Source organism: Podarcis raffonei, chromosome 9 (genome assembly GCF_027172205.1).
Source record: "Podarcis raffonei isolate rPodRaf1 chromosome 9, rPodRaf1.pri, whole genome shotgun sequence".
NCBI classification, from domain to species: Eukaryota; Metazoa; Chordata; class Lepidosauria; order Squamata; family Lacertidae; genus Podarcis; species Podarcis raffonei.
The window spans coordinates 37,848,678-37,871,843 of NC_070610.1; positions in this window are offsets into that span (position 1 = coordinate 37,848,678).

Sequence of the window (23,166 nt, forward strand, 5' to 3'; positions counted from 1 at the left end):
ATTTGTACAATAGGTTGTTTCTACAGACATACATATATGCGTTAAGATTCAACTCACACATTAAGTTCAAGATTTTATTACTTGCTAGGGCATCTAAAGCAGCCACAATGAATTAAGGCCATGTTTACCTGACAGTGTGTCCTATCGAACTTAATAGGTCTTACATCGGAGCCGACATGCATAGGATTCCACTGTAAGCCACCTTTATAATAGTAAAAGTCAAATTACGCAAAGTGTAACAAATCAGTTTCCTTCAAAAACAACCTCATAAAGATTGCAAATCATTCAGACAGTGCATTTCAGCTTTCACCAAATAATTTGCAAAGTACCAAAACGCATTTAAATATCTCAATCATTCTACAGTGTCAAAATAAGAAACATTTAAACAATTTAGGAATGTAACAAAAAAACAACAACAAATTTCTTATTTGTAGCGCAGATCTGAAAAGAGAAAGGAACATTTCTCCTGTTTTTTCTGGAGTGATGAGTATTGTCTCTTCAATCTCAAGAGAGACTTCTGCTCCAGAGATCTAGGGTCTACTGAGTCTGATGGCCAAATTAAATTAGGCGGAATGTTTCTCGATGTAAACATCCTCCCACATATAAAGTAAGGATCAAGGTAGGTTTTTTAGTGTGGGAAGGAAGTGTTAAATTTCCCCAGCCCTCCAGATGCTTTTTCCTAGCAACACCCCCCTCCCAAACACACACATTTTATAAGTGAGTGGAGAGCTGTTAATGGTGGTTCCATCCTGACTAATTCTGATTCTTGTGCTGTAAAGGTCACAGTCCTAATTTTTAAATACTAACAAAAATCAACCCTTTGGGTGGTTTGAGGGGGGGAGAGATTTCAAGTAAAGGAGGTGAATCCATGGCCTGGATCTGATTTACAGTTTTGTGACCTTGATTCAACCCATGAAGCCTCCTACCATCCCCCCCTTTAAGGGACATGGGTGGCGCTGTGGGTTAAACCACAGAGCCTAGGACTTGCCGATCAGAAGGTCGGCGGTTTGAATCCCCTCAACAGGGTGAGCTCCCGTTGCTCGGTCCCTGCTCCTGCCAACCTAGCAGTTCAAAAGCACGCCAGTGCAAGTAGATAAATAGGTACCGCTCCAGCGGGAAGGTAAACGGCGTTTCTGTGCACTGCTCTGGTTTGCCAGAAGCGGCCTAGTCATGCTGGCCACATGGCCCGGAAGCTGTACGCCGGCTCCCTCGGCCAATAAAGCGAGATGAGCCCCACAACCCCAGAGTCGGCCATGACTGGACCTAAAGGTCAGGGGTTCCTTTACCTTTACTTTTACCATCCCTTTGCCAAAATCAAGCACTTCTTCTTTCCTTGAAGTGCAAGACTATGTCTGTTTCCTATTGTGTTCAATGGGGCTTATTCCCTACTAAGCACATTTAGAATTGCAGCCTCAGAGTCCTTCTCATTCCCAAGTTTATCCAGAAACAGCATAAAATGGCACTAATTAAAACTCCATGGTTGCAATAGTGAAAAAGTTATTTCCTTGTTTCAGAACAGCTCTGGATAATAGGTACAATTTAAAAAAATCTAATGGAGGAAACTTCATGATTATGCTAATATTTTTATCTTTTAGCAAGTGTTTGTGAACATTTGCATTTTGTTTGCTCATATCATTTTCTTCCTTCCATTGTTTGGTAGCAGTCCAAGTTTCTGTATACACAAGGAATGCCAACTGGGACAGTATTCGACAATAACCACCCTTGTGATAAGTTTTCCAATCAACTCTTTCTGGCTGCAATATAATGCTTTGCAATTGCTGGCTATAGACCCATTCTAGCTTGCCCAAGATTCTGCCAAATGCACTAAAAAAGATCTTGCAAAACAGCTTTAATAAGAGTGCATTTTAACTCCTCAGCGTGCAGTTTGTTTACCTTGTTTTGCTTTACCCACAGATGGTACTGATGCAAGCCCATTCTTTGGGGGCAGAATATAGCTCCAGTCTGTTTCCTATTAAAATGCAGTAATATGCTGGGCAAGATTCTTTATGTGTTGTTTTCCTTTTGACATTCTGTGGAGGTGGCAAATGGGCACTGCAAGCAAAGTAAGAGATGCAAAGGCTATAAAATGCCTAAGCAAATGATGCTTCTTGCATTTGGGAAGCATAGATTCCTGGCTGCTGATGGAAATCCACACCCCTACCTAGCTGAGCATTATTTAACTTTCTTCCTATTTTTTCATATTTAGCAGATTAAGAAATGGGCTAAATATTTCATTTTACATTATGCCATTTATATTATCATTGCCAACTTTCCAGTTGCCTTTTCATACAGCTCAGCCCACCATGCTGTCTGGTGGAGAATATGGGGATGCAACAAAGTCTGCTTAAAATGAGCATGAGCAGTGATGGAGGCCCTGAAAAGTCCCTCAGGCACTCTTTGCTCAATTAACCCTATGTAATTGGAGAAATGGCCTGCAAGGTTGATGCTTAAAAATTGTGGGGTGTCAGAAAAATATAGGGACCTGAGTGAAGGGGGTCTGTATCGGTATCCCTGAATGTGGAGTTGCATTAATTTTGAAAGAATGGAATGAAATCAAATCCTGGAATCACAGGTGGTCAGAGTTTCGTTTTTCTGACAGTGAGTGGAAGGGGCCTGGGGCAATTCTTCAAGAGAGATACAGAATACAACATTAAGAGGCAATTTGTAGACTTAGCTGGAAGAGTTCTGATGGACATCCAATTTGAAGTAAGGAAGGAGTTAGCAAATGTCACTCTAATACCTAAAATAAACCTGCCAGGTGACATATTTATCCCATAGTGTGAACCATGTCATCTCTGCTGCATTAATCTGCCTCCTCACAGCCACTGCTAATAGCATTGCTGTGCTATGAATGGTAAGTTGCCCAAACATCTTCCCCCAAATTGCCAACATGTTTCTCCAAATCTCTACCTATTAAAGAGACAGTTAACTAGAGAGGGGGAGACATTCTCACACAGACCTGTATGTTCACAGGGCAGCCTCCATGCATTTGTGTTGATTACTAGAACTGTCCACAGCCCACCAATATGCCCTGGAGCCCTTTGATCTTGGTCCCCTGTCTAGAGTCAGGTAGGAGACCATCCCAGATCTGGTCCTGAATTGCTTCGGGATCATAGCTTAATTAGTTTGTGTGGTTTGTTTTTTTTATAAAAATAAAATAAACAAAAGCTCAAGAGGGGAAAGGGTGGAGACATTTCACCTTCCCCTCCTCCTGACTAGCAGTAGGGAGGGTCAATTCTTCAGGGTGTTCCTTTGCAAGTGGTTTTTCCTCTGAAGAAGGTATGCTTGAGAAAGAGCACCCAACACTTTGCAGGTTCAGAGGAACTCAACTTTTCAGTGGAGGCATTGATCTTGCAGGGTGCTGATTCAAGGAAAGACTGTTAAGCAGGAAGGAGTTGAGCTCTGTCAGGCTGGAAAAGAGGTTGGTCTGAAGAGAAGAAAGATGCACCCTAAGGTATTCACACTCACTCACTCACACACTCCTACCTTCTCCCATGAGGACTCCGCCTGCAGTCAGGTAACTCTTGAACTTGCTATGGCTTTTCCCACCTGATACTGTCTTCTCCCTGCTTGATGTTCTGCTCCCTGACAGCTCCAGACCAAAAAAGCTTCCCCACATCTGTAACACTTTTCATAATTTTGCCCTGTTTTCCAATAGTTTGGTGAATGTCAATGTGGTGTATCTGATAAAACAGAGGTAGCAAACACAATACTCCCAACATTCCCAAACAATGCCTATTCTGGATGAGATTGGTGGGAGTTTGAAGCCAACACTATCTGGAGGGGAACAAGCAGGGGCAATGTGTCCAGTTTCACTGCTTGAGGCAAAGTGGGAAGTGCCGCTCTCCCTTGCCGTGGCTGCCGCCGCTGTTCCCACCATGCCTGCAGCTGTCGCTGCCGCAACCAGTGGCCGCTCTGCTGCCACTATGCGCCTTGCTGGATGATGCTGATTTCAGGCAAGATCACACTGATTTCGGGTGATAGCTTGCCAAAACCATGTGAGAGCTTGTGCAGTCCACAAGATCTCATGTGATTTCAGATGAGATCTCACTCAAAATGGACGTGAACTTACCTGAAATCTGTACCAAGGTTGGTGGCACTTCTCTGATGCTGGCAAAGGTGGCAGGGCAGGTGGGATGCCCATGAAAATACCACCTGGGGTACTACTGCCATCTGAAGCAGTGGCACTTTAACTGAAAATTCCAAAATGTCTGAAGTAATGATGAAACTCACCCTGACTCTCCAATGAGAGATTTGAGCTATGCAAAAAGCTGAAGAAGGAAGGATTAGGGGAGGAAAGGCTGAGGAAGATGTGGGCAAGTGTTCTCACTGAAATATTATACATTTTATGGGGTTATTAAGAAATTAGAAGAGGGTGGCTTTGAAAACTTTCTGACAAGATTTTGGAACTATTTTAGGGAACTAGAAGATGATGTTGCAGTAACTGTCAAGAAAGCTCACTGAGTAGGAGTTCTCACTTGAAAAGCTTCTAATCATCAAAAAGACATTAAAGTGTGATTTATGGATCCATTCACCACACACACAAAAGATTATGAGAGAGGCCAGGTTTCCTCCCTATAATTAGTAACACATTAAACTCTTAAGAGATAGCAACAACTAAGATCCAGTTACTGAGGCTCTAGTGAAGGGAGGCCAAAAGTATACATGCGCCTTGTAGTCCATAAATGCTTCAGTTTATATGCCTCTAACTTGGAAAACAGTGTAAAGTGGCACCTTGGTACTCAAATGGCTTGGCTTCCGAACAAATCGGCTCCCAAACGCTGCAAACCTGGAAATGAGTGTTCCGGTTTGCAAACTTTTTTTGGAAACCAAACGTCCAATGCGGCTTCCGCGGCTTCCAATTGAGTGCAGAAAGCTCCTGCAGCCAATCATGCCATCAAACCATTTTGGGAGTCAAATGGACTCCCAGAATGGATTAAGTTTGATAACCAAGGTGCCATTGTACTGCTGTTATTGAGAATTGGTCTTAACTCATATAGACTCTAACCATGTGATCCCCCATAACTAACTATAGCACCAAACCTTTTCACATTTGCCCTGGTGTATACTCCACATAGGATTTGGGGCAAATTGCTGTTGCCAAAAAGTGCCTTCTTCAGCTTCCTAATTCCTACCCTATACCAGGGATGGAGAAGCTGTGGCTCTCGTGTCAGTAGACTACAACTTGCATTATTCGTGATCATTGGCTATGTTGTCTGGGCCTGATGGGAGTTGGAAGTCCAGTAATGTATAGAGAACAGCAGTTTCCTTATTCCTGTCCTAGACTGTTGGAGCTTAATTTCAGAGAACTGGGATCACTAATTCCACTTGGGACACCTTCTGGTCACTTCTATGGCCAGTCTACTTCTGGAATTTGGTAGGCTGAGGTCAGCAAGAGATGACTTCATCTTTCATCACTCTTTTGTATTTATTGTTTAGAGTGAAAACAAAAGCACACAAGATCAGTTGTGAGCTCTTTTCAACTTTGTCATAATGTTTGCAGCTGCCTCCATAATTAAATACTCTCAAAAACAGCCTTGAGAGATAAGCATGTGTGGATAATAGGAACAGGGAAGGTGAGTTTTATGAATGTCACTGTAACCTTTATATTCTTAATTTACCGTACTTCAAAATTTGTCTCAAAAGAATATATTTAGTACCTATACGTGGGCAGGACAAAACAAGGAAAGATCCATTGCATACAATCAGTTGGTGATTCTCAATTCCGAAAGCCTCTTGAAAACATTCACAAATCCATCCGTATTCATCCAATTGTATGAGGAAGAAGTGGTCTGTAGTGTCTTCCCTCGATGTAGGCAGGCTCTGTGTTGCAGAATGGGTGAACACACAGATGTATGAGACAAGGCTAGCAGGTAGGCTCCCACCCTGGACAAGGATGAATTCATGAACTGTTATCCCTTGCACTCAGGAATCAGGACATATTATATCAGCCAAAAAAAACTGGGTTCCAACCTTGTATCTGCAGGGCTAGAGCACTTGCTTGCTCTCACTCTGGCTCTGTGTATGAATGTTGAGGCTGGGGAAATGGCCAGGTTGGTGATGGGACTACATGCTACCACTCTTGGGCCCAGTGGCTGACAATGAGCTACTGGGCCCAATCAATATGTTAGCACTAGAGTACAGAGCCAAAAATGACTTTGGGCCTAAGTACCTAAAATCAGCAGGGGAATGCCCTGCTTTAGGTACCACCACTGGCATCTTGTACCAAAAAGATTTTGTTTCTGTCAAATTTGAAAACATTTGTTGTGCAGATATTTGGTTTGTCTTTAAATGTTTTTATTTTTTTGTTCATACAGGGCTCATTTTCCCAGAATGGAACAACAACAACTACTACTACAATTTCCCATTAGTAATTAAACTCAAGGTTAGCAACCATCTCTGCTGCTGATATAAGGTGGGTTCACCCTCATGTGTTCTCTTCAGGAGGTGGTTCATGGGTGGCAGGAATCAGAAATATGAATAAATAATCCTTATAATTTTCAACAGTGATAGAACTAAGGTATGAGAGTGTAATTGTTATGAGGTTGCTCGTGCGTAAGTTGCCGCCACTCCTGGCTAGGTGGCCTGGTTAAACCTTTCCTGGCTGGACAGCCGTTCACTTCGTGGCTGTTCAGTCGCTGGCAGAATCCAACATAAAAGTTGTTTGACGCCCAGTCTCCTTCTACTCTCCCTGCACAGAAGTCTTCTGCGCAGGGTGGGCGTGGGTAGCGGAGGACCTGTGCTCTCCCCGCTGGTGTCCAGTGAAGAGTCTCAGCCTGCTCTCTGCTTCCCCCATTGGCCCCCCTCCATCCCTGGTGTCGCGCTGAATTTCTTCCCCAACAGGAGACCTGCCTCTCTCCCTACTTGGCCCCTCTCCAGCATCGTCGTGGAGCCCCTCCTCCTCCTCTCGTTCCGATGGCAGTTCCCTGACAGAGTGTGATGCTGGACAAAAAGAGGGCTCAGTGTGCCAAGGCTCACAGCTATAATGAGTTGTTCAGGAACACCAAGAAAGCAATCAAACAGAGATGTAAAATGAAAATGTTTGTTGATCCATGAAGCTATTGAAAATGCAATTGCTTTAATGTTACACTTGCAAAATCTTTTCCAACCATGCTCCTTAGATGAGAACTATAAGACACACCATGTTGCTGAACCAACGTTTAGCAGGCATGACTATTTTTAGATGTCAGAAAATTCAAACTGTGAATGTATTGGACTTCATAATGTAGCAAACGGTTCAGTTTTGAAAATCAAAGTCCTAAGCTTACTTCAAGCCCCTTTTTGTTGTTGAGCCATGGAAAATTCATATTATACCTTTTTGAAGCGTGGCAATGCTCCTTAAGAATCAGCAAGCACAAGCAAGGGACGAGACCTGAAGAAAAGAGGAGAAAATGTACAGCTCAAGCTGGGCTAGTGGAGGTTAGCCTATTGGTGCAAATGGGGTGCTGCCCCACCAGCCCCTGCCTGGCTGCCTGTCAGCTTCCTTCTTCTTAGTCTCAGTGCTGTCATTATAGAACTCAGTAAGGCCAGTGGCCCCTCTAGTCGAGCATCCTGTTCAAGTCAACCAGATGCCTATGGGAAATCTGCAATCAGGACCTGAGCACTAGAGCATTCTCCCTTCCTGCAGTTGCCTACTGCCTCTGGCCATAGAGGCAAAGCATTGTCTCTATGATCCATGGAAACAGAGCAGAGCAATTATAGTTAGCAGTCACTGATAGACTTATCCTCAGTGAATTTGTCTAGTCCTCTTTAAAGCCAACCAAGTTGGTGGCAATCACTGCCTCTGCTGGAACGAGTTCCATTGTTTAACTCTGCACTGAGTGAATAAGAATAGCTATGCACTTTCTTTTATCTGTCCTGAATCTTCCAACATTCAACATTCAATTCCAGTGGATTTCTGTGAGTTCCAGGGTTAAGAGAGTTGTTCTTAGTTCAAAACCTAGGCAACAGCTCATGGTTAGTGAGAAGAGAGCTTATTCATGAGTCCACGTTCCAATGACATGGTAGTTCAAACCTTAACACATCATAGCAGCAAAAAGGACTGGGGAGCCACAAAATGGCCATGAGTTCCTCTTCAGGAGCCTGCACATTCGTAAGGTCTCACTAAGCCAAGGTTTGATTTTCAGCGTGGTGTACACTAGGACATCCTTTCAATAAATACTCCCAAAGGAACTATCAAACAAACCATTGTTTTAGCTCACTCAGTGCAGGCTCTGCTCCCAATATAAGCCCCAGGAGCGAACTGGAATGAAGCCTGCTAACTTGAGGTCCGCTCACCTGGCCCCATTCCCAACGGCACCGTGGATAGGCGCGTTTGAACAGGGGGGTTGGCGGGAACCCTCCAATGCTCCATGGCACTGGGAAGGCTCCTGGTGAGTCTCTGGGAGGATTGGGGGGACCGAACACTGGGGACCAGAAATGGTGCCCACCATCACAAAAGGGGTGATGAGTGCTTATTTTAGTCAGTGAAGCCATTCTCAAAAGGAAGACTTAAGAATATAACCTTTTTATTTATTTTTTTATAAAAAACCAAGCAAGCAAACAAACAAACAAACCAAGCATATGCAAATGTGCCCCTTAGCGTGTATAATTGATTGACTATAATATTCCAGATACTTGTGTGAAATGCAAATCAAAGATATGAGGAATGCAGCAAAAACTGTTCTGTTTTGTTTGGCTGGTGCTGAATGTTTTTTGCGCTATAATTAGAAGCAACTGCCCTGGAAGCTGGCCATTCACCACAAGTGTATTTTCTGCAATGTTTACAGCTTCAATAAAATTAATGAAAAATTTAAATGATGCTCTACAACTATTAAAGGAAGATTGGCTTTTGGACATATCTCTGTTAAGTGGACAATTACCTTTTTTCAAAAGAAATGCAAATAAAAGCAAATGAAGCAGAAATGGCAATGTTCTGGAGAAAGATAAAGGCCTGTTAAAGGTAGAAATGAAATAACTAGGATGTAGTCAATACCATACTGAAGACCTTAAAATAAGCAACAGAAGCCTGAGCACACATCTGTCCTTGTTTCTGTTCACTGAAACTGGTTCTATGAAAAAGTAAAGTTCCACCAGGTCTGTATATAGCCATCCTTCAGCTATATACATAGAGTGAAAGCCAATGGTGTCTGTCTGCTAACGCTGACTGTTACCAGGGCCAACTCAATACATTTTGTTGCCTGGGGCAAAGGACAAAAATGGCACCCTCCCCCACGACACAAACAGAAGCCAATTTAACTAATCATTGATTCTTACTGCAATGCTGGTAAAAGGACAGTATCTTCCACTGCACTTGGGGACAGCAGGCTGGCACAGGTGGTACTGGGCAGGCCATATGGCACTCAGAGCTGTGTACCCTCCCTGCACCTGAGCTGTCTCACTCTGCCTCATTATAGGGCTGACCCTGTCTGTTTCCACTCCCGATACAGCCTCTGTCTGTTTTTTTAAAAAAGATATTTATTGAGATTTTCCACCTTAATACATTAAAAAATCAAAAAACAAAAAACAAAAAAGTTAAACCCACATAAGGTTTACAATCCGTTTTTTCAATAACATATTTCCCTGACTTCCCCACACCTCCCCTTCTTATATTCCAATTCAAATTGTTAGTTCAACAAGTTCTTATCCCCAATTTTTGACCTTTTTATATTTAATTCATTTTAGAAAAACAAATTTTAACTTATAAACATCAATATTTGTACATCAGTGCTCATTCTTAAAACTTTTTTCTAAAGTCGACCCAAATTCCCTTCCACGAATTCCCCAATTTTCATACTAATAACAAAACAAAATAAAAAAACAGATTATAATTGTACACCCTTTGGATTCCCAAACCCCAACCCCCCTTTCCCGGTTTCGATCCCCAACAAATGTCCATCAGTCTTAGTCTACTATCAGCCTGGAGACCTCACGTCCGAGGCTCTTAATTCTCTCTCAATTCCTCTCTGCCGGTTTTTTTGGTAGTCCTTAGTATTAAACACCAGATCTTGGAGAAGCTCTGTCCCAATAGGGTCCATGTTTCTTCCAGCCAGACCTCCATACTTAAAAGTGGAGCCCGAATCTTGTTTCTTACTCCTTTTAAGTCCAAATGTCCCGAAAGCTCCAACTTCCACCTTAATCAAATTTGTAATCCATAGGTCTTCAGCTCTCCACATAAGGAGATCTCTCCATTCTTCAATCTCCAATTCAGACCAGATTTTCATCATCCAGTACTTATTTTCCTTTGTAACCATCATGTCAGGCCTCTGACTCTCCTTTGTCATCTGCAACATTACATCTCCTCCTTCCTTTTCCTCAGAAACAACATATATCTCTTTCTCCACACTCTCAAATCTCTCAAGTTTCTCTTCTTGTCCAGCTGCATGAACTTCCTGAGTCAAATCCTTATCAAATTCAATGAATTTGTTTACTGTTAAGTCCAGAGTTGCAACATTGGTAGCCAAAACATCAATTTGGCCTTGTAACTTTCCCAAGAGAAGAAAAACTCTGTCCAATTTAGCTTGAATTTTTCCTCCTTCAGCCATTCTTGTAATGTCCCAAAACCCCCTCTAGAGGGATTTTGGTTACTTTATCTTCCTTCCAGTTCAAATCCAAAAATCAAGTTAGTTTGTATCAGTTCTTCCTTGTTTTCAACAAAATATAACCAAATTGTAACAAATATATCCAGCAGAGACAGCAGAAACAAAGTTCTCTTTTTCCTTCTTGACAGCTAATTTGACAGCTGTCAAACTCTTCTATATCTCCTCAACAGGCTCTCTCGTGGATCACTCCCGGGTCCGGGGGGGGTGGCACTTCAGCTCTCAAAATTAGCTCTTATCCTCCAGTAAGATTACTTATACTGCCAAATCATGAAATTAATGTCTTTTACCCAATAAAGAAGAAGAACTTCTCTCGACCTTAGTTAACTAGTCCTTGCTTTAAATTATTTACAAGACGGGGAGACGGACTTCCTGTTTGCGCCTTCCCCGATCGTGCCTAATTCAAAAAAAATATTTCTTTGCAAATCCAATTTCCGTACTACTCACGGGTTGTTGCTTTTAAAGTCCAATTGTTCACAAGAAGAAGTCAGCGCTCTCCGACCATGGCATGCGACTTCACTCCGCAGGAGAAGCAGTCGACTCTCAGCACCGCGCCGCTCGCCCCGTCCCCCGTTCTGAAGCCTTTAAAAAGGCTCCTTCGTGGGTCGGGGGGGCGCAAATGGTGCCCGCTGAGTCACCAGGTTTACAGGCTCCTATACAGCCCCTGTCTGACCCAATATCTGCTGAAGAGAATTAGGGGACCTTTCTGACAAGTTTGGACATGGGGAGGATAGGAAGGGGAAGTCCCATCTACACACACGACTCACATGTTTCCCATAATACAAAATCTCATTCAAATATATCTATTTGGAAATCTTATGTGCACAAGATCCTGTGATTAAGTACAGCATTGTGCTGGGATAAAGGATTATCCAGGTACATTCCAATGATCTTATCAGACTATTATTTCCTGCTTTTTCAACCAGCCAGCTCTTGTGCCTTTGCATAAACAGAACCTAACTAAAAGCAGCATGAATTTATTCATTATTCTCCCAATCACTACACGCTTTTTCTGAGCAATTACAGTAGGATTTACACCCACAAAATGTATCAGAATCCATTTATTCTGTTTATCAAAATTTAACATATTTGTCCATTCTTCGTTTCTCTCCTTTCACATGACATAAAAGCCACTTCTAGAAATCTAGCAGAATACTGCAGGTTTATCACTCACTTCCATGTTATTTGCTTCCAAAAACAATATATTTATTTGCAAGCTTTGAAATCCAGAAAATCACAGGAGCTTTATGTAGGACTGTCCACTGGAGCCATTTACATCACCACCATCCCTGGCCCAGGGTCACCCTTTCCCTCAACAGCCATTGAGTGGAGGAGGAGATTCCGATTTCTTTCTCACTGCAATACCTACTGGTGTGAATGAAATTTACTGTGGCGTAGCAGCCTAGAGGTACTACTGTGTGAAAAGAACATTAGAAATCTGAAGTGCTGGCAACAGAATAAGTAAAACTGATGCAATAAATACTCTGTCTGAACACAGCCCATGTTATGTGCTACTATCTGTTTTAATCCCAAATAGGGCTGACATAGATGACTGGTCCCTTGTGATGGGTTTGGAAGGTCACATTTTGACATGTAAGCAGTATATATAAATAAAAAAATTGTGCAGATTTATTCTAGGAATTGGTCTTATCATAAGAGCTGTACATAAATTCAGTTAGCAGTTCTCCTTAGTCCCTCACCTTACCTGGGAGAGATGTTCAATCTAGTTTTACATGTTTTCAGGGAAGGAGCTTTGCACTTAAATGAGAAAAACATGTTTTTACACCCACCAATAAATACTTTGCTCTCAAAGGAATAATGGTAAGAGGGTTATCTGCTTAATATTCATATGCAAAGCAAAACAAGTAATGCATAGTCTCCCAAGGAAAGTAACTGGAAGCAATTACCACTCTTTTAAAGGTAATTATGAGTCTAGAGACAGATTAGAAATAACATTTGCTTACTCGCAGTGGAGTTCATGATCCATTTGAATCAGATCAGTCCTCCATACTAATATGAGCTTCACTGAAATTACTCCCCAACTTGTCGTTCAGTCTGTATTTCCCTGGAGTTTCTCTGAATCACACGTAGCAAGTTATATGGAACTCTCCTTTAATACTTCCACATGGATAACCAAAAGCCTTTTTAGACAAATTAGATATTGTACAGCCTGCGACTGCTTACCTAGCTGAGCCAGTTTGCTTGTTTCCCCCTTTTAAACCTTCAAACATCCAAGAGCTTGATATATATTGAAAAGAGGAGTGGGTGTCCATCACATCACTCACTCACTCCATTGGCTGATTTGGACAAACACTACGGCTGGTGCAGTCCATACATGTTGGGAGAATACAGTCATGCCTTGTACCTTCCAGGCCTGCTGAACATTCATGTGTGAGATATGACCTTTGTAGAGAACCTACACATGTAGTTTGTTGGCAGGCATACAATACAGGAAAATCTCTGCAGAGTTTGTGGCTATAGTGATTGATTGAGTTTGCTTCAATGCTGTCTTCCCACAGTGTGTTGTACACAAAGCGGCTTATAATAAACATTCACAATTATCAAAGCAGTGGGTTGGGGGAGAGAAGTCAGCCTACAAATTCAAAGAGGACAAAAATAATCAATTTAACCAACATATGATAAATGCAATACTGCAATGGATAATAATAATAATCTAGAGTTCAATATATAAGTACGGAGCAAATGGAAAATTAGCAAACAATGATGTTCCACTGGCTGTTGCATTCCAAGGAGCCTAAGCAGCCTAGCTGGAATGTTCAGAACAGAAGGGCCCTCTTACTAGACTTGGTGGCTTGCAGCTGGCTACCTTTTCTGTATTTCATACACCTCAGAATTTACAACCATTAAACCTATGCTAGCATGATCTTGCTATAGGAGAGTGCCTATGCACAAATGCACAACCGTTTTAAAGATACAGGCAGCAACTATTTTGTGCAGAGGGTCCATTCCTGGCCCTCATGCTGTCAGGCTTCAGGGAATCCTATCTCTCCCATGGTGGCAGAAAAGAAGATTAAAAAAAGGAGTTCTTATCAATTAGATGCAGTCTCTCTCTAGACAATGGTGTTGCTCCGAGGAAAGCCCAACCCCCTCTGTCTCCCTTATGCTATGTCATCCCTGTGCCAGCTGATCTGAGCTTTCTGCCTCTGAGCTCTCTGTTCTACTATTCTCACTGCACTCCTAGTCCTGGGGGAAGGGGGCTTAGTAATGCTCTCCAAAGACATTGAGTCTATCAGCCGTCTCTCCCCCGGTGCTTCTTCTTCCTGCTGTTCCTCTTCTAATATTTCCCAGCTTCTGTCCTCTGCAGCCTCTGAGCTATGTCCTTCTGTAAACCACTGATCTAAATCTATACTGTCCTCTGTTCTCAGGAAGGTGCAGGAGAAGGGCAGGCGGCCCCCACCATTCCTCCTCAGTCCAGCCCCTGACACATGTGTGTCAACAGAGCATGCATAAGCCCACCCCACCCTGTGATGCTCTGTTATGTGGCCCCATTCCACTCCCCATTCCACCCTGTTCTGCCCTTTTCTGGGTCCAGGTGGACCCACGCATCAGCAGTTGCACATCAGTTGGACACACGCACGCACACACACACACACACACTGATATCCATACATACAACATTATCCATACATTTCATGTTTGCTGCATACAATACCAATATATCACTGGTGAGTCCTATAGCTTCCTGTGACAATTGTAATGTATGGATCTGCTGAATGGAAGGGTTAGGGAAACAAAAAAATTTTTGCGGACCCTCATGGTTCATTGTCTATGCTAAGAAGTAATAGCTGCTACAAAGCTTTCCTTTTTGTCTTTGAAGCAAATGCCAAAATTGTTTCCTCACAAATGCATGCTGCTTTAGGCCAGATTTATACATTTTCTAAGAAATGCATTGTGGGGGATCAAATCCTTATTCACAAACATCCTAGAAAAACCACAATAGACAAAAAATAATTTGGCATATTGATTTTGGCCTGCTGTGTGAGAAAGTGAGTTTCAAGGTAAAACGTTCATTTTCTCTGTAGACTAAAGAGAATAAGTTACTAAATTTAGTGGCTGTCGGGTTATTGCAATGAGCCTATTTTAAGATAAGAAGACATGTCTGATTACTTACTTCAGTGATCAGTCTCTCCAGTATTTTATCACAAAAGTCACATTTTTATAACCATTCATTTCCTTGTTAAAATGCAAACATAAAAAACCTGGAGCTCTAATCTTTTCCCTTAAAAAATAGTAATGAAGGCAATCTGTAGATATAATCCTGCTTCTATGCTTCCATTTATTTCAGCGCTGCATATGCAGAGGCCCTGCTCCTGAAATCACAGAGAAATAAATGGTGATTATAAAACAAGTACTACGTAGAACTAGCAAAAATGACACACAAAAATTAGAAACCAAAAAGGTACAAAGTTTATTAATGATTGGAATAAATTCATGACATATATTGAAGCAGATGTAAGAAATTTAAAAATCACAGTAGGTTCGACATAGCTCCTGCGACGTGCAGAGGTTAAAAAAAAAATGAAACTGCAGAAAGAAAATCTTTTGTAATATAGTCCAAAACCGAGTTGAAGGGAAGTCAACTATTGTTGTGTTGTTTAATTATTGTATGTCTTGTTTTCTCTTTTTCTTTTTTGCTCTGTTTTCTTTTTTGTTTTGTCTTTGTTTGGTGTTGTACAGTTAATAGAAACCAATAAAAAGAAGTTTTTTAAAAAAACAAGTAGAGTTTTTCCATGCAGTTTATTTAGATGAATATATTTTTTAAAAAAGAAAATGGAGTTAAAAGGACCATTTAGATGCATTTTGCGCAGTATTTTTTTGCTTGCAACTTTGAATAACATTGTGTGTGTTTCAAACTTTCAGGGACATGATTTAAAATATGTGCACAGCCTATTCAGTGAATTTATTACTGATTCGTTTGTATGTTTATGTGTTGCTTGTTTGTTTATGTAGTTTTAAATCTTATATGTCATCCTTTTACCCTATAAAGGAACAAAATATTGCCTCCATTAGGGAGATAATGCTACCAAACAGCCAGTCATAGCCTGGGTTCTGCAATGAATGGTGATGAAATCACATAGATCACATAGCTGTTCATCCACGAATGGACCTGTATTATACACAAAGCAACAAAAGTTAAGAATGCATTAATCATTACTATGGCCTATTCAGATTATACTCACCTTTTAGAATAGCTGAGAATGTTACAACTTCCAGTGAACATTTTTGTGGTCAGGATGGTAAAACTATGGCCTTTATGATCTAACTCTTTCTTGGCTTGGTACTATGGTGAGGAATGCAGGTGGCACTGTGATCTAAACCACTGAGCCTCTTGGGCTTGCTGATCGTAAGTTCGGTGGTTCGAATCCCCATGACGGAGTGAGCTCCCGTTGCTCTGTCCCAGCTCCTGACTGTTGGGATACTGCCAGGGAGATAAAGCCCATCATGGCCCCCACGTCTTCTCCGGACGTCCATCGATCTCCCGTAGACACGCAGTATCAGCAATTAGCGACACGAGCTCCAGAAAATAGCTTGCCACATTCTAGAACTGATGCACGCTCTATCAGCAGATAATGCACAGCGAAAGATGCACGCAGGAGAGCATTTTCCAAGTTTATTCAGCGTTGGTCAGAACAAAGAAAAAACATGACTGCCTGCTTCGGTCTGCTCAGGCAAAGAGAGAAACGAAAGCAATAGAAAACATAAACATCCTGTGAACAGGAAATACGCAGACTCTGTGACTCACAAAGCCTGCTCCCTTTTAAGGTGGAACGGAAATATCCTAACACTGACAACCTAGGAGTTGGAAAGCACACCAGTGCAAGAGGATAAATAGGTACCGCTGTGGTGGGAAGGTAAATGGCGTTTCCGTGCGCTCTGGTTTCTGTCACTGTGTTCCGTTGTGCCAGAAGCAGTTTTAGTCATGCTGACCACATGACCCTGAAAGATGTCTGTGGACAAATGCTGGCTCCCTCGACCTGAAAGTGATATGAGTGCCGCAACCCCATAGTTGACTTTGACGTGACTTACTATGGTGAGCACCACAGTAAATATTATCTGTACTGTTGTACATCTTTCAATCTTACATATGGCTTGTTACATATCTTTATATAACATGTATCTATTTAGCTAACATAAACTTGTCAGCATACAGTAGTTTTGTGCGAACTACTTCTCCCTAGGAAGAAATATGGTTGTAGAAATATGAAGGTTGACTGTTCTATGATCTGGGCAATCATAAAACATTATGCTCTTCTATTTGTCGATCCAAAGCCATCTGGAATGCAATACATGAATATATTGAAGGAACATAAACGTGTCCAATGGATTTCAGCCAGCCTGGACCACATTCATGCATCATTAGAAAAGGTTGTGGATTGGCAGGATACAGCAATATTATATTATTAGACAATCAGTTTGTCTGATTCCAATAAAATTCTGATTCCAAAACTAATTATCGCTTTCGACTTTTACAGCTCACATAATAATTTCAGCACTATGTGCAACTTAATTAGATCTGTTTTAATATTCAAAACACAGTATTAGATGCACATCTTATGGAGGAAATAAAGTAGCCCATCTATAAATAAAAAATATCATAGTAGTTTTTAAAAGCGCAATAGCATTGGCTTCAGCAGCATGAGAAATGTTGCAGTAATTGACATAATGTTTTACAATTGATCGTTATCATTTATACAACCTCTAAAAATAAAAGTAAGAAACTATGAATGAGTGCCAGTATTGAACTACTGTGGTTTTATGATCCAGCACCATGATAGGTTAATGGAAGCAAAGGCTAGGGCAGATTTATATGCTTAATTAGATATTGAAAACATTGATTTCCCCAGGTGGTCACACTGTTTTCAGCTTTTCTATTTCAAGCCATTTATTCTGGTGTCAAAACATTGATTTAAGTGTCTTGAGTTCAGACATGTGAGTTTGAAATGTTTAGTCATAATACAGGGCAATCAAATGTAATGAAATATGCATTCTTTTCTCACAGCTAAACCTTGGCAAGTAATTTGCATTGTCTGCCATATGAGTGAATGTACCTTGGACATCTGCTGTGTATTCCATTGCCCCATTCACAAGTCTCACTTGAATATGGCCAAGACATTTTAGGCTTATTTATATAAAGGGTTTTCCTTGCAGCCTCACCCAGTGGCTAGTTTTGTGTGAGTTTTGAAAGACTTTTTCTGACCTTCTTAAACTAGATTTGAGAATTATAAAGTCGGAAGGCCCTAACAGTAGACCTGCATCATTCTGAGTTTGTCATACTAACTGGGCTTAAGCTTTCTCAGCAGTCTTTATCTGTGAATGCTTAATATTTCTCTCAAAAGGTAGTTGGGCCCCAGTAAGCCAATTCCATTAGTTTCAATGGATCTACTCTGAGTAGGACTAACACTATCTATACGCCATTATATGAAACCTCTGAGACATTAGTTTTGCATGTGAAGTACATAATTCAGGTCAAATAAAATTCAGATAATACATCTTATGTGAAGGAAATGAGTTTAATCTTAATAGAGACCAATGCTAAATCATGAGTTTAAGGCCAAGGTATTTAATATGTAAAGGACATCTTGTTATATATTGTACAGTATTAGGAACTACATGTATCTGAGAGAGAAAAGAACGAACCTTCTGGTTAAAAATTCATCCCAGATCACAAAAGACTAAAAATTGTTGACATCTGCTTACTCCTCATTTATGTAAAACGAGTTAGTGGCTAATCAGTCTTGCTCTCAGGGATTAGATATTTCCCTTCAGATTACAGGGACCATTAGCAATTTGGCAGCTTTCATAGAGCTAAACTTGATATTTATGCAAATATTATGCAGCATGAAGGAGCCATTTGCTTGTTGAATTTTATTATGTGCTAGTCATGAATATTCTGACAACTGTTGGTTAATAATAGAAAAGCTGGCAAACGAAGCCTTTTGAAATAAGAATATGTGCAAGAATAGGATCAAATGCTTCTTGAGTGTGAATGGGGCACTGTGAAAAGACCCAACTTTCTTTTTCACAACATTGCTGTTGGTGCTCAGAACTCAGGCTCCATCCACACTACACATTTAAAGTAGTATCATGCCACTTTTACCTGTCATGGCTTTCCTCAAAGAATCCTGTAAACTATAGTTCTTTTTTAAGCATCATGAGAGTTGTTAGGAGACCCTAGATTCCCAAAGTTCCCTGAGAAGAGGCATTGACCGTTAAACGACTCTGCAGAATGTAGTTATGGGAGGTGATGGGATTTATTTTATTCTTGTTTCATAAAATTTATATCTCACTTGATTGTATTTTTTAAAAAATCCCTCAAAGCAATTTACAATACAATACTGCTTTAAATGTACAGTGCAGATGGGGACTCAATTTAAGACTTTAAACTGAGAGATTTTCTTTGCTCTGCGAGTCTCCGAAAACATTCTGTTCCTTGGTCAATCTGAATTCCTGTTTGTAAATCTAGTTCTATCATGATCTCCAACAAGTATGAAGCTGCTTCATTGTTAAGATAATAATCAGACATACATCCTTCTGAGATGAAGGCAGATGGCTATCAGAGATAAAGTTATCTTGCCAGTGACTAGTTATAATGTAGAAATTTGGTTCATTTCACATATTATTGTGAACCTACCTAATTTGAACTTCTGAAACATAACTGTCCTTCAAAATTCACGCTTGCAACTATCCAACCCCCCCCCAAAAAAATGGGTACAAAAATGCATATATAAAGAGAGCAGCGTGCATAAAACTGTATACATTTGCGGGGAAAAGTATACAAAAGTGCATTGAATTAGATGTTACTTGCAAAACTGTATATTTAAAATTGCATGCTGTTACATGCCACCCCAATCTCTGCGTGCTGAGAGATTCTAGGAGTCTTGTTTCCTTGGAATGAAGGTCAGCAGAGACTGTGATTTAATTAAGATAAATGGTTTTATTTACACATACCGGTATATACAAACACAAATATATACAGTGGTACCATGGGTTACATACGCTTCAGGTTACATACGCTTCAGGTTACACACTCCGCTAACCCAGAAAAAGTGCTTCAGGTTAAGAAATTTGCTTCAGGATGAGAACAGAAGTCGTGCTCCGGCGGCACGGCAGCAGCAGCAGCAGCAGGAGGCCCCATTAGCTAAAGTGGTGCTTCAGGTTAGGAACGAACCTCCAGAACGAATTAAGTACTTAACCCGAGGCACCACTGTATGTGTATATATTTACACATATATACAAATGGGCTCATAGGATTAACACCCCAAAAGCTCTTGCTTCTCCATTAGTCACAGCTTTGGATACTGACACAACTGTCAGTTAGAGCAGAGTGGCTTTTTTCAAGCTGGAAGGGAGAGAGCAAGCTCCTTTCAGTTGTTTTTTATCTGGCTGATTGATGGGGCCAAGCTGATGCTCTCTTCCCTCAAGGTTCTTCTTGGAAGCCAAAGGTTCATTCTCTCCTTGGCCCTTAGTCCCCTTGGCCAACTGCAGAGCCCAGAGTGTCATATATTTCATCATGTTTCCAGTGAGCTTGGTGTAAGACCCCTTAGTAATTTTACAGAAACAGATAAAATATTCCCATGTTGTCTGGAACTCTACACCCCCCCCCCGGTAATGTTGTAAGCCTCCTTGGTAATTTTAAATACATTTTAAGTAACTAAATAAAATATTCCCAGTGTGGTCTGGAACGCCATGTTTGCCTGAAGACTCTTGGCTGGTTAACACATGCATGTAATTTGCTCGATTGTGGTATATTTTAAGGACAGGCGTCAATTGTAATAACTCCAGTGAAAATCTTTATGCTTAAGGTGATATAATATTGGGAACCCGTTAGTACTTAATGCTGAATCAGAACTTTGATCCAGGTATTAAACTTGGGACATTTCACATGCAAAGCAGGTGTTCTCCTGAAAAGCTACAGTGAAGAACATTCATTCATACAAATGCTTGCTTGCTGTTATGTTCTTTATATGAGGTACGCCAGGAGTGAGAGCCAGTGAGGTGTAGTGGTTAAGAGCGGTAGTCTCGTAATCTGGGGAACCGGGTTCGCGTCTCCGCTCCTCCACATGCAGCTGCTGGGTGACCTTGGGCCAGTCACACTTCTTTGAAGTCTCTCAGCCCCACTCACCTCACAGAGTGTTTGTTGTGGGGGAGGAAGGGAAAGGAGATTGTGAGCCGCTTTGAGACTCCTTAAAGGGAGTGAAAAGCGGGATATCAAATCCAAACTCTTCCTTCCTCTTCTTTGACCCTCCAGTTGATGCTGGACTGCAGCTCCTATCATCCCTGAACATTTGCTGTGATGCCTGGGGCTGTTGGGACTTGCAGTCTACCAAGATATGGAAGGCCAAAGGTTTCTTACTCCTGAGACTAATATGTTTCTTAGGAAGAGAGCACTGATTGGCTCTTTTTGACAGACAGTATTTTCTGATCCAGCTGCACATTACCTATTTCACTCACCTCTAATTGAGACGGGGGGAGGTTATTGGTTTGTTTTGCACGATCCAAGAAAGTCTGTATTTCCTCTGTTAGTGCTGCCACCACTGAGCTTGGGCAGGAGGATAATCTGGCACTTGTCCTGAGTGGCAGCGAGGGAGCATCCCGTGATCTCTCCATGGTGACTACTGCTGGACTCTTCTCTTGGGCAGTTTGTAGCAGTGACTGGAGAGTGGGTGAGGAGGAGACGGAGAGGTTGACATCGCTGAGACCCAGCCCCATGAGATGCACTGGCCCTGAGGGGTAGGCAGAGGGCAGGTTCACCCTGGATGGGAAGAGAGGAAGAGGGGAGTGGAGCACAAAGACTCCTGATTATTATTATTTTTTTTAAAAAAATACTTTGTACAGCAGCATCTAATCTTGCCCTTTTCTAAAATTTATTTGTTGGTGTGTGTTTTTCTTTTCGTAAATCTACTATAAAATAAAATAAAATTAAGGAGTTTTCTCAGCATGATGGTGTGTGTTGTGTTGTGTTGTGTTGTGTCCTCCTGATAGGAATGCTCTGCAGGGTAGGGACACGAAAAATGGAGGGTCAAGGAGGGTCAGTCGGTGAAGAGTGAGAAATGTCCCTCTTTTCATCAGAGGAACATTGGAGGGTGTGCATTGAACACATGGGGCATTAGGTTAGAAACAGAGGAAGCTGCCTTAAATTTGAACCAGGCCATTGGCCCACCTAGCTCAGTAAAGTCCACATTGACTACCAGGGGTTCTCCAAGACTTCTGACTGGGTTCTGTCCCAGACCTATCTGGAGATGCCGGGGATTGAACTTGGGACCTTCTGTATGCCTTCTGTATGGCCCTATTGACTTGAGGCTATCCTCTTAAGTCAGATGAATCTACAGAAAGACAGAGCCATAGTTATGGGTGGGCTAGCCTAGTTTCTTGCCCCAGGTGAAGCCTTCAGAGGGGTGCCATTGAGGCTCCCATTGTGTGTGTGTGTGCGTGTGCGTGTGTGTAAAGGCACATAGCTCTTTGACCTGGGTGAAATAAAGCCTGATTTCGCCCCTGGGAAATGTACAAATTAGATGAGTAAACAGACAAACAGTGGTTCAATGAAGCATAAAAGAGAAAGCACACTCCAGAAAGCCAAAAGAAGCAAGGTAACCTGTCCTCATCTCCTTCGCTCTCCTCAGTTTCCTGCCATGCTTTACAAGTATATTTTCTCATAAAATGTGTCTGAAATTCCATCACTTTGAATGCTTGCCAAGATTAAACATGTATCAAAGGCAGACAGTATGGCTTCAATAACTGCACATTATAAAAATAAAAAAGGCTTCTGCTTAAGCCAGCCCCACGCCCACCTACCCTTCTGTTCTCCGCTCTATGGTTACCACCCCTGATCCAAAGAGACTCCTGGGAAATGAACCTGCCACCCTTCCACCTCTATGTTCATGGGAGGAGTGAATGGGGGAAGCCCTTATGGAAAGTTCAGAGATAGAAGACTGCAGAAAATACATCATGAGAAAGAAGGTTCACTTTCAAACTGCCCATATAAAGTGAAGGTAGCAAAGTCCCTGTGTACATAATTTTATACCTCGGAGATGCGTAGCCCAGAAATCCACAAATCTCTGGGACTTGTTGCATCTCTCTGCTTGACACAAGAATGAAGAATAGATTTCCATGGTGTGCACTTGTTGCCATCTTGTGGTTTGATGTGGAATATGAGCAGAAAAGTGGCCACTTCAGTATCAGTCTTACTTGTATTGAGGGATTATATATAATTTATCTTTTGAGGTTTGCCCTCTCTCTTGAAGGACTCCTCTACACATAACCGTGTCTTCCTTTGCCATCATGGCAGGATGAAGACAACAGAGATTGTAAAGCATTATTATTATTATTATTATTATTATTATTATTATTATTATTATTTGTATACGTTTCAACAATCCCAAAGTTTGGCAGTCAGTAGCACAGATGCTGTAAAGGTGTGATGATCTGCCATAGAACAACACCAATGAAGAAGGCAGCAATGGTTACCAAGACCTTGTTGCTGGCTGCAAAGAGGCCCCTGTGACATTTCAAGTTTCAGGGATCCAAAAATATAGGTCCAGCGCTGCTGACAGGTGTCCCCCAGAAGGTT